At 43.0% G+C, this 14903-nt stretch overlaps 1 protein-coding gene across 4 annotated transcripts in view; it reads right to left on the bottom strand.

The window, feature by feature from the left end:
• The window catches only part of PLEKHF1 (pleckstrin homology and FYVE domain containing 1), a 46401-nt gene extending 34708 nt beyond the window's left edge, over positions 1-11693 (bottom strand). Inside the window, exon 1 of one of the 4 annotated variants that reach the window (XR_008845508.1) lies at positions 2942-3459. The gene's annotated coding sequence lies outside the window, so the exon portion shown is untranslated. Of the gene's footprint in view, positions 1-2941; positions 3460-10917; positions 11216-11545 lie in introns of those variants that run through there. The other 3 variants (XM_056528379.1, XM_056528380.1, XM_056528378.1) reach the window with 3 other exon arrangements.
• Between the last annotated feature and the right edge of the window lie 3210 nt (positions 11694-14903).

The following is a 14903-nucleotide window of genomic DNA, read 5'->3' on the forward strand; positions in this document are numbered from 1 at the left end:
TTTGCACAACAGCATGTGAAATTGATTGTCAATCAGTGTTGCTTCCTGAGTGGACTGTGTGATTTCACAGAAGTGTGATTGACTTGGAGTTACATTGTGTTGTTTAAGTGTTCCCTTTATTTTTTCGAGCAGTGTACATACACACTTGGCCACGCATACATGTATTCCGAATCAGGTAAGTAGAGTAGGTCACTGTCACACACCTCTGGCACGGATTACTACCCTTCAGAACAAGGATTGGGTATGCTGAAATACAACAGCCCAATCCCCCCCCCCTCCCCGTTTCCTGACATCTGCCTTTAGGGGAGAGTCACAAGACATCCATACACATGATTAGACCGTCCCACTCGAATTGGCAAGTTTGGCTGACATTCATTTAATGTTACTTGCCAGCTGGTTTACGTGTAGCAGTTTTTTTCCTTTTCTTGGTTACTGACTTGCTATAGTTTCTTTAGTGGTTTTCTGCTGAGTTTTAATTTATACACAACACACCTGAATAAGCAGAGCTTTAGTGCAAAGCATGGGGGAGGAATATTTTGTAAAATAAAAGATACTGCATCCTAAATAAATTAAGGATAACATAACAACCAAGATGACTGTAGCAGAACTAAACTGATCTAAAAATAATAAAAATACATTTCAGATAATAATATATAATAACATGAATAAACTAGGGATCGACCGATTATCGGTTTGGCCGATATTACCGCCCCCACCGCGCCGCACCCCCCACCTCCGCACCACCCACCGCGCCGTACTGCCCCGGCTGCTGCCCCATTGCCTCCCCCATCCCCGGTTTTATAATTACCTGTTCCCAGGGCCCGGGGTCCACGTTATTTCTGGCTTCTGCACGTCCGGGCCTCGGGAACAGGTAACTATAAAACCGGGAATGGGGGAGGCAATGGGGCAGCGGCGGTGGTCTCTGGCCGGAGCGGTGTGGGGGGGGGGGGAGGGGTACTGTGGTTGCCATGTGGTGTTACAGGTGGTGTCGCTGGGGGGGATGAATAGCTGTTAACTTACTTATACTGGAATATCGGTATAAGTTATTGGCTATCGGCCCTAACCTCCACCGATTATCGGTATCGGCCCTAAAAAAACGATATCGGTCGATCCCTGGAATAAACACAAATGATATATTTCTACAAACTATTTACACACTTTTTTTTACAGTGCAATAATGGATCCCTATGAAACCCTACTGCAGTGGTCTCCAACCTGCGGACCTCCAGATGTTGCAAAACCACAACTCCCAGCATGCTCGGACAGCCGAAGGCTGTCCGGGCATGCTGGGAGTTGTATTTCTGCAACATCTGGAGGTCCGCAGGTTGAAGACCACTGCCCTACTGGATACAAATTCCCTTTGCATTCACTTCCAGGCAGTGCCACAGAGAGGTGGTATCTGTGATCCATACGTGGATCTTTTACAAGAAATGTTGTGATTCTGATGTTTGAGCCAGCGGCGCCTGGAATTGATGGTCTATTCCCCTATCTACCTTGCATACTGGATACAAATGGCAGTGATATTGTGGCAGTGACTGTTTTGCTTTGGTATTACATGATTACAGTTAACCCTTCATTCACTAAAATAAAATGCCCACATTTGCATGCAGTTTACGACACTCGCAGATATAGTGGAGCTTTCTCTGTACAGGTACCATTACACACCCATTCCTCACCACAGTAGAATATGCCATACTAAGAACTTCTAATAATGTAAAGGATACATTTTATGTTATCTCACCATTGTTCGTTACTAGAGATGAGCGAACTTACAGTATCCACCTTTTCCAGCCCACCGGAGCACCTGAAAGCTGAACTAATTTATGCAGGAAAAGTCATCAACTGCTGAGCCGAGAAGTTTGTGACGAATCGAATTTACTGTAAGTTCGCTCATCTCTATTCATTACTAATCTTATTTACATCCCATATATTAAAGCACTACTGCATATAAGCTAACATTTATCATTGTCTTTAGACTGTTTTTTGTGTCTTCAAAAGGCACAAAAAAGTTGTTATATGCGCCTTTTTTGCGCCTTTTGGTTTACATATTTCTGCAGATTTTCAGTTGCAATCCACTGATTTTGGCAATACACAAAATATGGAAGGGTTTTATGAACTGCGTAAAAAAGGCGCAGAGCCACTGAAAAGTCTCTAAAACAACACCAGCCCAGGCTTAGCTTAGCTTTTTGCTGTATGTGAAGAGAGAAATTTCTGAAAATTTTTACCTGCACAAAATGTATCAAATGCTCTGTGACCATTTAATAAATTTGGTGCTACTACACATTCCCAGCACACACACAAAAGGTGTCAAAATGTATACGTTTTTCCCGTATGACCACGATTTTGTCTCCGGTTTAAAAACCGTACTGAAACCGCATACGTTTTTTTAACATGGACGTCAATGGCAAATGCATATGTATACGGTTCCATACGGGAAAAACGTATACGTTTTTACTTTGCACATGTGCATTTGAATCCTAAAGTCCCCACCCAAGACCCCTCCCATTAAAAAAATTTCAAAAATGTATGTTTTTTTTAAAAGAAAAACTGACGGAACTGTATGCACTTTTAAAAACAGTATACTGCTTTAAAACGCATACGGTTTACGTTTTTCCATACTTTTCCATCCGTTTTTTTTTGCCATACGGTTTTCTTTAGAAAAACGGATTGAAAACAGTATGGCAAAAAGGTAGTGTGAACCCAGCCTAACACATACAATGATAAATGCTTCACTTACACCTACAATGATAAATACCCCCCATAGTGTATATCAGTAATCTGCAACCTTCTTTTTTCCAGCTGTTGTGAGACTACAACTCCCAGCGAGTCAGGACATGTATGCTATGTAAGTTACTTGTTAAAGGTGTATCCAGACTATTTCTATAGAACTTTAGAAACATTTCAGAAAGACATATTAACTCTTACAACAGATTCCACTTACTGTTAGAAGTTCTGTTCTGGTATTGGATCAGTCTGTACTGGGACCATTCACGACCAGCTGCACATTTCCGAGGTGACAAGTCAGTATATCCTGATATGGTGTCTGTCTACAGACACTACACTGTGCTAGACTCTTTATAGCAGTGGGCTGGCTGGGGAAATGGCTCTCTCTCTGGTTAATACTGCCCTTTTCTTGCGTAGAAAAGTTCTTCCATCCCGCCCATAGTTAGCAGCACAGCAGCATTGCTGAACACCCACATACAGTCCTGACCATGACCCTTGTCTTATGGGTGTCATGTTTCAACCTCTGCCGCATGAGGACTTTGGCATGTCTTTTGTGTTTTTAAAGTGTAAGCAAAACATGCATATTGGAAAGATGTCGGATAGAATCAAATTCTTCTGTCCATTACGGTTTCCTTTGCCCTGATGCTTGTTCGGTAAATCCAGCTATCTGCTGAGGCATGCATGGAGGATTAAAGCTTTCCATGACTTCTTTACTCCATTAGGACACATTCCCACGTGCCGTATTTTGCTGCGTATATTTTCTTTCCCATTGAACTTCAATGGGATAGAAAATACGCAGAAGCAAATACGCAGCAAAATACGGCACGTGGGAACGTGCCCTTATAGACACTCACCTATCTCCCTTCTTCCCCTTGACAGCTCATAAAAAGTATTAGGGTGCACTCACACCACATTCTGGGTATACAGCAGCCAGATCCGGCTGCCGTATATCCAAAACGTGGTGTGAATGCACCTTACTCGGCAGCGGGAACCTTCCCAGTTCTTCCCAGAGAAAATGAATCTGGGCTACATCACAGTGATAGGAGACACATTCAGAATCATGTAATTACAGAACCTACTTCTTTACCATATGTCTGAAAGGAATACTCCCGTGGAAAACTTTTTCTTTTTAAATGATCTGGTGCCAGAAAGTTAAACAGATTTGTAAATCAAAGGGGTACTCCGGTGGAAAACAATTATTTTTTCAAATGGGAAAGTTAAACAGATTTGTAAATTACTTCTATTAAAAAATCTTAATCCTTCTAGTACTTAGCTGCTGTATTCTCCAGAGGAAGTTGTGAAGTTCTTTTCAGTCTGACCCAGTGCTCTCTGCTGACACCTCTGTCCATGTCAGGAACTGTCCAGAGGAGGAGAAGTTTGCTATGGGGATTTGCTCTTTCTCTGGACAGTTCCTGATATGGACAAAGGTGTCAGCAGAGAGCACTCTGGTCAGACAAAAAAGAACTATGAAACTTCCTATGGAACATAGCAGCTGTTAAGTAGTGGAAGGATTAAGATGTTTTTTTTTTAATAGAATAGATTATGGCTTCCTCAAGAGTTCACGCTAGAGACTCGACCAAGAGCTGTAACTAGATATAGTAGTAATATCTAAGACCAATGAAACCAGGGAGGCACAAAGGAGGGAGGGCCTCATTGATTAAAACTCTCCTATCACTTAAAGGGGTTATGTACTTTGTAAAAACGTATCCTGTTTCCAAATGTTAGAGGATATGTTACTGATCGTGGGGGTCAGACCAGTGGGCCCCCAAGCTATCTCTTATGCAAGGCCATGGCTCTCACCTGAGTATGCAGGGTCCGCTTCTTCTCGCTACACATTTAGGGAGGCAATGGTGCTAAATAAAAGTGACAGCCTGCTCTGCCAATCACTGGCTGTGACAGGACCCTGTCTTGCCTGGTGATTGGCTGAGCGATCTGTCACTTTTGTACTGCAAAAGCGCTTCTCTAAAGGTGGTGCTGGTGCGTACTGTAGAGAAGTGGCAGAGCCTGCATGTTGAGGTTAGAGCCATGGCCTCTACAGGAGATAGCTGGAGGGTCGCAGCAGTCAGACTCAACTAATTCATAACCCCTTAATTAATAGGATGACTGTCATTTACACATTATTGCTCTTGGAGCGATGACTTTACATATCAGAAGCATAAAATTAAAGTTAAGCCTCATCACACTTTAAAGCATACCTCTAATTTCAAGACTTGAAAACCTGTGTGGTTTTGTTACATTAACCCCTTAATGACCACGGACGTAAATGTACGTCCTGGTTTGGCGGGACTTCCCGCACCAGAACGTACATTTACATCCTGTATATGACCGCGAGCATCGGAAGGGTGCTCGCGTCATACATGGCAGGTTCCGGCTGCTAGCAGCAGCCGGGGACCCGCCCGTAATGGCCGACATCCGCAATCGCGCGGATGTCCGCCATTAACCCCTCAGATGCCATGATCAATACAGATCACGGCATCTGCGGCACTTTGATTGGATGATCAGATCACCGGCAGAGCTGCCGCAGGGATCCGTTCATCCAGCATGACAGCCAGAAGTCCCCTTACCTAGCTCCGGCCGTCTCCCGGGGTCTTCTGCTCTGGTCTGTGATCGAGAAGACTAGAGCAGAAGATCACCGATAATACTGAGCAGTGCTGTGTCCTATGCAGAGCACTGCACAGTATTAGCAATCAAAGGATTGCTATAGATAGTCCCCTATGGGGACATAAAAAGTGTTAAAAAAAAGTTGAAAAATGTAAAAATAAAAAGTAAAAAAAAGTGAAAAATCCCCTCCCCCAATAAAAATTGTCAGTTTTTCCCATTTTACCCCCAAAAAGCGTAATTTTTTAAAAAAATAAACATATATGGTATCGCCGCGTGCGTGAATGTCCGAACTATCAAAATATAATGTTAATGATCCTGTACGGTGAATGGAGTAAACGTAAAAAATAAAAAAGTCCAAAAATGCTGCTTTTTTGTCATATTTTATTTAAAAAAAATTATAAAAAATGATCTAAAAGTTTTATATATGCAAATGTGGTATCTAGAAAAAGTACAGATGACGGCGCAAAAAAGTAGCCCTCATACCGCCCTATATACGGAAATATAAAAAAGTTATAGGTGGTCAAAATAGGGCGATTTTAGATTTTTTTTTAAGCGGTACAAAAATATAAAAGTATCTAGCCATGGGTATCATTTTTATCGTATTGACTCACAAAATAAAGAACACATATAATTTTTACCGTAAACTGTACAGTATGAAAACAAAACTCTCCAAAATGTGCAAAATTTTGGTTTTCATTTAAATTTCCTCCCTAAAAAAGATTTTTTTTTGGTTTCGCCGTACATTTTATGGTAAAATGAGAGGTTTCATTACAAAGTACAATTTGTCACGCAAAAAACAAGCCCTTATGTGGGTCTTTAGATGGAAATATAAAAGAGTTATGGATTTTAGAAGGAGAGGAGGAAAAAACAAAAACGCAAAAATAAAATTTGCCTGGTCCTAAGGTGAAAATGGGCTTGGTCATTAAGGGGTTAAACAAGGTGCCAAGGTGCTATCACCTCTGTTATTGAACCCCTGAATCCATGGTACACCATTATTCCTCATGTTCTCCATTTCAGAGGGTGAGACCAGAGGTGGACTGTTTACCAACAGTACGAACAAAGGAACTTCCTTACTTTAACTTGTCTGACCAATCATAGGAAAGCACCTACTCCTCTTTGCTATGCCATGACATAGTTCTAATGAAAGTACACTAGCCTTATTATAAGACAGAGAGAGTGAAAGTGTGTGTTTATTGATGCATTGGGTCCACAAGGTACTATATGAGCGGAAAGAAAAGAATCAAGGAAGAGGTTACACTAAGCACTGAACTGCTGCTGCTAATGATAAGCCTACAGACTAAAGGAGAGGTGAGAAGGAAAGAGGAGTTATTTACAGTTTTCTACCAACAGAAAAAGGAATGGGGCCAACAAGGGCTAGCCCCCCCAGAGCAGCCACACTGCCTATCTATGGTATATATGTCCTTGCTGAGTGGGGTACCCTGCATTCACCCAATACACCCCAGTGGAGTGGGATAGCTGTCACTTTTACACACATTAGAGGAGCCCTTATGCACTTCCCATTTACTAAATACAGGCTGTCATGTATTTTGTGGACAATATTTAGGTGGAAGCAGCAGCTTAGGCTCGGTTCACGCTGCATTTAGCAGTGATTTAGCAGCTTCTGTACAACTAAAGTGCTAGGATAGTCCCAGCGCATCTGATAAACAGATCCATATATCCACATTTACCTAACAAGAGGTCAAATGTGTAATTTTTGCCTGTTAAAGAAATATACATTGGGGTTCGCTAGATGAAATAGTGCATCCTACAAAATGATTCCATTCAGTTAGATCCTATTAAAAAATGTAAAGAAAAATGTATACCATGGAGTATACATATATTTGATATGGTACTATGTATGACCAATGCAAGTTTCCTCCCTAATGTATACTGCTAACGCAGTGTGAACTTAGCTTTACCTGCCCCTAAACGTAAAGGTCTCCTACTTGTAAAGTCTTGGTCCACTTCTTGTGTCTGTAATCTGGATATTAAACTGACCAAAGGTTTGAAATGGCTGATAACAGGGAACACTATATATTTTTATATTCATTTTAGGTTCAAGGGTAGTTTCCACCCACGGGTTCTAAGGACTGGATTTTATTCTCTGATTCACCCATCCTTACTTCTTGAGAAACCTATTGACGTTTGTGATATGGTTGTTGTGGTTTGTGGTATGGATGTTGGTGTGTATTCCAAGAACAAAGACACAATACATAGAATATACTGTTGGAGACAATTTGGGGGAGATTTATCAAAACCTGTCCAGAGGAAAAGTTGCCCAGTTGCCCATAGCAACCAATCAGCTCACTTCTTTCATTTTTACCAAGGCCTCTGCAAAATGAAAGAAGCGATCTGATTGGTTACTATGGGCAACTTAGCAACTATTGCTTTGCACAAGTTTTTATCAATCTCCCCCAATAGGTTTACATATACCTTAGCCATATTTATTAATATATAGGTACAGCATAATGCCAGAAAGAGAGAAGGGTGCTGGCTCAGGATCTTTTTATTGAAAAACAAACTACAGATGTACTTTTAGCCACTATTTTTGCTGCCTTGTTTTTCAGCTGTAGCAAAAGACTTAACGCTTAAAAATTACATGTTCTAACTGTTTGGGAACTGATGAATTTACCTGTTAAAGAGTACCTGTCATCAAACCATATTTTCTAAACTAACTCAGATTACCGTATTTTTCGCCGTATAAGACACACTTTTTCTTCCCCAAAACTGGGGGGGAAAAGTCGGTGCGTCTTATACGGCGAATACACCCCTATCGCGGCGGTCCCTGCGGCCATCAACGGCCGGGACCCGCGGCTAATACAGGACATCACTGATCGCGGTGATGCCCTGTATTAACCCTTCAGACACGGCGATCAAAGCTGACCGCCGCGTCTGACGGGAAAGTGACACTAACCCGGCTGTTCAGTCGGGCTGTTCGGGACCGCCGCGATTTCACCGCGGCGGTCCCGAACAGCCCAACTGAATAGCCGGGTTAGTGCTTACAGGACACCGGGAGGAACCTTACCTGCCTCCTCGGTGTCTTCTCCGTTCAGGGATCCCCTGAATGGCCGGCGCTCTCCTTCCTCGTCATCACGTCGTCGCGTACGTGCGTCACGACGTGATGGCGGCGACGGAGAGCAAGGATACCCGGCCGGCAGCAGAGACGTTTCGGAGCAACGGGGACACGGCGACAGCGATGGAGCGACATCCAGGGCAGCGGTGACGGGTCCGGAGCGAAGGGGGCACGTGAGTATTACCTCCTATGCAGTGGTCTTCAATCTGCGGACCTCCAGATGTTGCAAAACTACAACTCCCAGCATGCCCGGACAGCCAACATCTGGAGGTCCGCAGGTTGAAGACCACTATTGGGTTCAAAATCTTTTTTTTTTTGATTTTGCACCTATAAATTGGGTGCGTCTTATACGCCGGTGCATCCTATAGGGCAAAAAATATGGTACATTCCCTAACTACTCCTAACAACCATCCTGCCCTTAAAAAGTTTTTCAAGCTTTAAAAAGCTCTGTATCATACCTGTCACCAGCTCACAAACGTAAATTGTAACACCACATCATGTCCGCTAGTTACCAAACTTGTCATTTAAGCATTAATATCAGTAAAAATACCCATGTTGGTTATTTTTTACTGATATTAATGCTTAAATGATGTGTTTGGTCTATGTAAGTAGCGGACATGATGTGGTGTTACAATTTACGTTTGCATTTGTATATGAGCTGGTTATTCACCTGCTGTACCTACAATTACCTGTCTGTCATTTGGATGTTTTTCTTCCACCTTATATTTTCATTTCCTTATTACAGTATATACGCAAGCACTGTTCTCACAGACATCGCCATGACTATGGCTGCATTCACACCTCATTTTTACGTTACGGGTGACGGATCCATTTAGGGGAGGGGCAAACCGGGCTCTCCCGTACACCAGCCGGACCAGCGCTGAAATCCATTCACTTTAATGAGCCGACCGTAGTCAAACAGTGACTCCAGTTGGCTCATTTTTGACCCCTATGCGGTTTCCTGACCGGACCTAAAACCGTAGTATACTACAGTTTTAGGTCCGGTCACAAAACCGGATACGGCTCATTAAAGTAAATGGATTTCAGCGCTGGTCCGGCTGGGGTACGGGAGAGCCCGGTTTGCCCCTCCCCCAACCTGATCTGGCACCCGTAACGTAAAAACGAGGTGTGAATGCAGCCTAAGAGCTATTTCAAAAAGTCTAAGGGTGCATGTACATGATGTGTATACTTTTTTTTAAAACCGTATACAATCGTATAGAAAACCATATTCATTGACCACCCATAAAAAAAATGTTTGTATAGGTAAGTTTTTTTTTTCCAGTGCACAAAATCGTGGTGAGCCACGGTCAGTTGTTTCCTGTATTGCAAAATTGTGATGTGAATGTAGCCTTATTGTTACCACTAGACTGCATGTTCTTAGTGACCCTCCAGGACAGTAGTTCTCAACCTGGGGTACAAGTACCCCCAGGGGAACTTAGCAGTTCTCCAGGGGGTACTTGAAAAAAAATCAGTAATGGCGGCCACAGCCACTGGCTACTGGTCTGGACCACTTTGAAAGAAATGGTTGGCTGACATCACTGCACCGAGGAGCCGGAGGACAGCAAAAAGGAAGCGCGGGCACTGGGCTGCTGTGTGCAGTAACTACAATCAGCTTTGTTGCTCCACTGCCCCTGCAGACTGGGGACCTACTGCTATGTGCCATAGTAATAGGTCCCCAGACCAGTGGAGCAACAAAACGGGACAGTATGGTGGCCCACAACTATATATGGGGGCAGTTTGGGGGCCGGGGGGGGCACAGAGGGTGCCTAACAACTTTATGGGGACACAAAGCAGGTACTATTACTGTGTGTGACATTAAACATGGGGAGTTTGTAAATAGGAGGGTATTGTACTGCAGAAAGGAGCCTAAAATGTTAGTTTGGCTTGTTCTGTGGAGAAGTCTTGTATGGGAGAAATCTTAATGGAGGTCTAGGCCAGATAGTGAAGAAAAGAAAAGTAAACAACTCGGGTTAGAGAAGACGTCACCTGCAAATTGGGGGGACTGGGGAGATAGGGAGAGGAACACGAGGCCTGTTATAGAGGAAAGTAAAGCATATGAATTATACTATAATCATTACAAAATGTCTCTAATATGGGGTACAAGTTTTTTGGGAATGGGATGTCAAGGGGTACTCAGGCAAAAAAAGGTTGTGAACCACTGCTCCAGGACAAACGTCATCTTATAAGACTATGAGTTGCAACTCTGCTGCTCTCTAGTGGCAACACACAGAAATGACATCAGTGGAACGCTGCTGGACTGACATTAGGGTAAAGGTCCGTGTTCTGTGACTTTGCACTGTAATAAAGTCATTTGTAAAGTACATGCAAGAAAATATAACCAAGAAAAACAGACGTTTCATATACACCTGAATATTTTTTCACACTTTATAAAAATATTGAAAATGATTTACTGTTCTTACATGAATGCACTTAAAAACCTACATAAAATAGTGAAACTGATGACCAAAAGCTCAAGCATAGCAATTGTTAAAATTCTTCATTCAGTTCTCAGCAGGTACCTTTGATAACCCATTACACGTCACATAGAATCTGGCATATCTAGGTCCTTGCAGAATCAATAACTAGAACTTTGAAGATGCTCAGAGTTCCCTTATGATGTCAGATTTCTGCAAACTTGTCCTGTCTTGTGGTTCCGAAGTAGTCATATGTATTTGTAGGAAAGATGGGGACAGATAATATGGCTGCCAAGTTTTCTCTCCAGGATTGCTCGGAGACTCAGTGTGTAGGAGCCCTATGTGTCAATCATAGGATATGCTGTGATGTCAGCAGGTAAAGGCATTGCAGGACCATGCCTCCTCGACGATCCCTGACTATAGAAAAATCTGACATAAAGCAAGGAAATTGTAGAAGAAAAGTATGCCTGGAATATAGATAGCAATACCTTACAGTATGTGGCCAGTTTACCAACCAAATTTTATGTGACAGGTGCACTTTAATGCAAGTATGACATAGCAAACAGAATAAAGGTAGTAGGGTGATGTGTAGTGTTGGCAACCCAGCTTCATCAGAAAGAACTGAACAGCATGTTTTACAATGCTGATGACAAAGTCTTAGATTAATAACTAAAAATTCCTAATAAATGTATTTTTCTTTTCAAGCACATATTGATCTTTAAAGGGTTATTACCAGCTGAGGACTTTATCTATGGAACCAGAAGATCAGTAAGCACAGAACTATGGGTGGCAGCACTTCTATTGCTATTCTCTGGCTTGGGGGGGATTCCAGCAGTCGGACCATCACGGATCAGTTTGTTATCCCATATGCTGTGGATGGAGGAGAACTTCTTCAGATGGGAATACCTGTTTAAATCCAGATCGTTAATGGCTTAAAGGGGTAAGGGGTACCCCAGCTGTTAACATTCATGACATATCTATGAAACAGGAGATGGTAGAGGTCTGATCAGTAGAACCCCACAAATACCTAATACAGGGCAATCTTAGTCTTGTCACTTGTAATCGGTATGTCTTCTTTAAGGAGCATTTGTACAGGGTGTCAGTTAAGCCCAAATTCTGCCACTCAGCACAACTATATATATATATATATATATATATATATATATATATATATATATATATATATATTATATATAATAAAAAATAAAGAAATAGCCGAGAGATAATGCGGACGTGCTAATGGGGAGGGACTGGGGTTTCTCTGTACTAGCTATGGTAGGGATCCTCCTCTGATCTACCATTTATCACCCATTCAATTGAGGTTAGGCTGTGTGTCACCTCATGGTCTTAATGACCAATTATCATTCCAATATTTTATTGATTAATTTTAGTTTCTGCTTCTTGTGGTGACTGTTGGTTAAATCAATAGTGGTGAAACTGATGAATCCTAGTTAAATAATATGGGATATATGGTTATCTATAGAGTGGGTGACAGATGGTAGTGGGTTTTTGTCCGTTCTGTGCCAAATCATTTGTGGACACCCACATTAGATCTATGAGATCCAAATATTTTCCGTGCACTAGTCCATAGATGCCTAATTTAATAATAAAGGGTAGAGATAGTGGATTATAAACTTTGTTACACACACCCCACTCGTTTATATAATAGTGCCCTCCTAGTCGGATAATTCATTGTTTATGCTTTGGTTTATACTGTATAGACATGTATGTGCTAATTAATTATTGTGGGCTAATGGCTACATATTCTATAAGGCTTGGCAATATCCATAATTATCTATGAGTGGGTGTTGGATAGGGCATCCTATTATTCTGTTATATATTGGGGTATACCTGTTTGTGATCTGGGATTGACATCATAACCTATTTAAGCTGTTGATATACATTCTATTTATTTTAAGCATGTATACTATTATTACATATGCATATACTATATATATATAGTATATATATATATATATATATTTTTTTTTTTTAGGTATGCCATATATGGATATCTGGCCATTATCATTTCTACATATAATATGGCCACCTCTTGGCATATGATAGTTGGCAAGCTATACCAATCAATACATTTCCCCTTTTTTATGGACATGCTTTGTTATCTACTTAGTCTTATGGTATTATTTTAGTAATCATATGTATCAAGTATTCTTTTTGCATGGCAGTATGCCTCCCACAATAAATGGCACGCATGCATCATTTCCGGCAGTGTTGATCCTCCACACTTAAGCACATTCATTTCTGCTTGCGTTCCAACCCGGTAGTCTGTGACGCGCACACATCACTTCCAAGGAACTGTTTTGGAACGCATACTATATACGGCGGAGATTACACCTTGTGCACGTGCGCTAGATTCAATAGAGCGCACGTAATGTCCGGCGATGACTAGCTGGCATGACTCTCAGTATACACTGAGCGCATGGGTGATATACACTTCCGGACTCCGCTCGGATGGCATTCCATATGGTATCAACATTGGAGCGATATGCCTATTGGACTAAATATGTTTCCATCAGGACTTTGGGATGATACAGGTGTGTAACTTTTTAATTAATCCCTCCCCTATCTATTTATAAAAAGATCTTTGCTGCTCCCAGTGTTAGGGACGCACGGCATCTATGTGCACCTCAGCTATGGAGAGTTCTCATTGTAGCATCTATTTCATCAGCTTCTCACATAGCATTTAACTTGTATCTATTTTTCTCCCTCCTGAAGAACCCCAAAATATTGAGAATGGGGGGGGGGAAACGCGTAGAGGAAGTTTATGGTTTTATCCTTTTGTTATTATCATTATTGTTTTGAGCACATTTATTAGAGGTGCACCGAAATGGAAATTTCAGAAACCGAAATAAAAAAGAATGTCCGGCCGAAACCGATACCGAAACTGACTTCTCCCCGTCTTCTGGTAAAATGCAGCGCTCCGCTCAATAAATTAGATTCCCCCACATTAGATTGCCAGCTCCCCCACATTATGTCGGGAGTTCCCCCACATTAATAGGCAGCTCCCCCACAATATTACACAGCTCCCCCACATTAGGTCAGCATTTCCCCCACAATATTAGGCAGCTCCCCCCCACATTAGGTCAGCAGTTCCCCCACAATAGTAGGCAGCTTCCCCCCACCCCACAGATATACAGCTTCCAGCCATATACAGTGTATGGCTGGAGGCTGTATGTCTGCACTGCTGCCCCCACGGTGATCCAGTCACCGCTCCTCCGGCCCGGGGTCACATCTACTGCTATGGCCTATGGACCATAGCAGTAGGTGCCGGGACTGGAGGAGCAGTGACCGGAACACTGAAGATGATGACTCGCCGCCGGTCACTTACCAGGCCCCGGCCAGCGCGCGTACTCCTGCGACGATCCTGCGTCTCTATGGTTGTACGCACGGGACGTCCCGTGCCGTGCGTACAACCATAGAGGCGGAGAAGCAAAGGACCGAAGGAGGAAGCGTGCTGGCCGGGGAATGGTGAGTGATCGCGGGCATCCTTATGTCCCGAAAAGATTTTTCGGGACACAGGGATGTCCAGGATAGGAATACTTCTTTTTATGTGCCCGGGCCGGCTCCCGTGTGTGGCTGCAGGCGGGGGCTGGCAGAGCATATAAAAACTAATACTGTATACTAAAAACCAGGGGGCCTCCAGCTGTTGTGAAACTACAACTCCCAGCATGCCCGGACAGCCTTTGCCGGTCCGGGCATGCTGGGAGTTGTAGTTTCACAACAGCTGGAGGCCCCCTGGTTTTTAGTATACAGTATTAGTTTTTATATGCTCTGCCAGCCCCCGCCTGCAGCGACATACGGGAGCCGGCCCGGGCACATAAAAAGAAGTATTCCTATCCCGGAGAGCGCGCCCCAGCCCCCCCCCCCAGATGTTGCGCCCGGTGCGACCGCCCCCCCTGCACCCCCCACGCTACGCCTCTGGCACTGGCAGTGTTCGTAACTTGTGCTGTGCTTGTGCGGGCAGGGGAGGTGGGTCATTATCGGCAAATTTTTTGTTGATGCAGCATTTCCCCAAAATAGCTATTTTCGGCTGATATGTATCGGCCGCCGATATATCGGTGCATCCCTAA

Source organism: Hyla sarda, chromosome 6 (assembly GCF_029499605.1).
Source record: "Hyla sarda isolate aHylSar1 chromosome 6, aHylSar1.hap1, whole genome shotgun sequence".
Lineage (NCBI taxonomy): Eukaryota > Metazoa > Chordata > Amphibia > Anura > Hylidae > Hyla > Hyla sarda.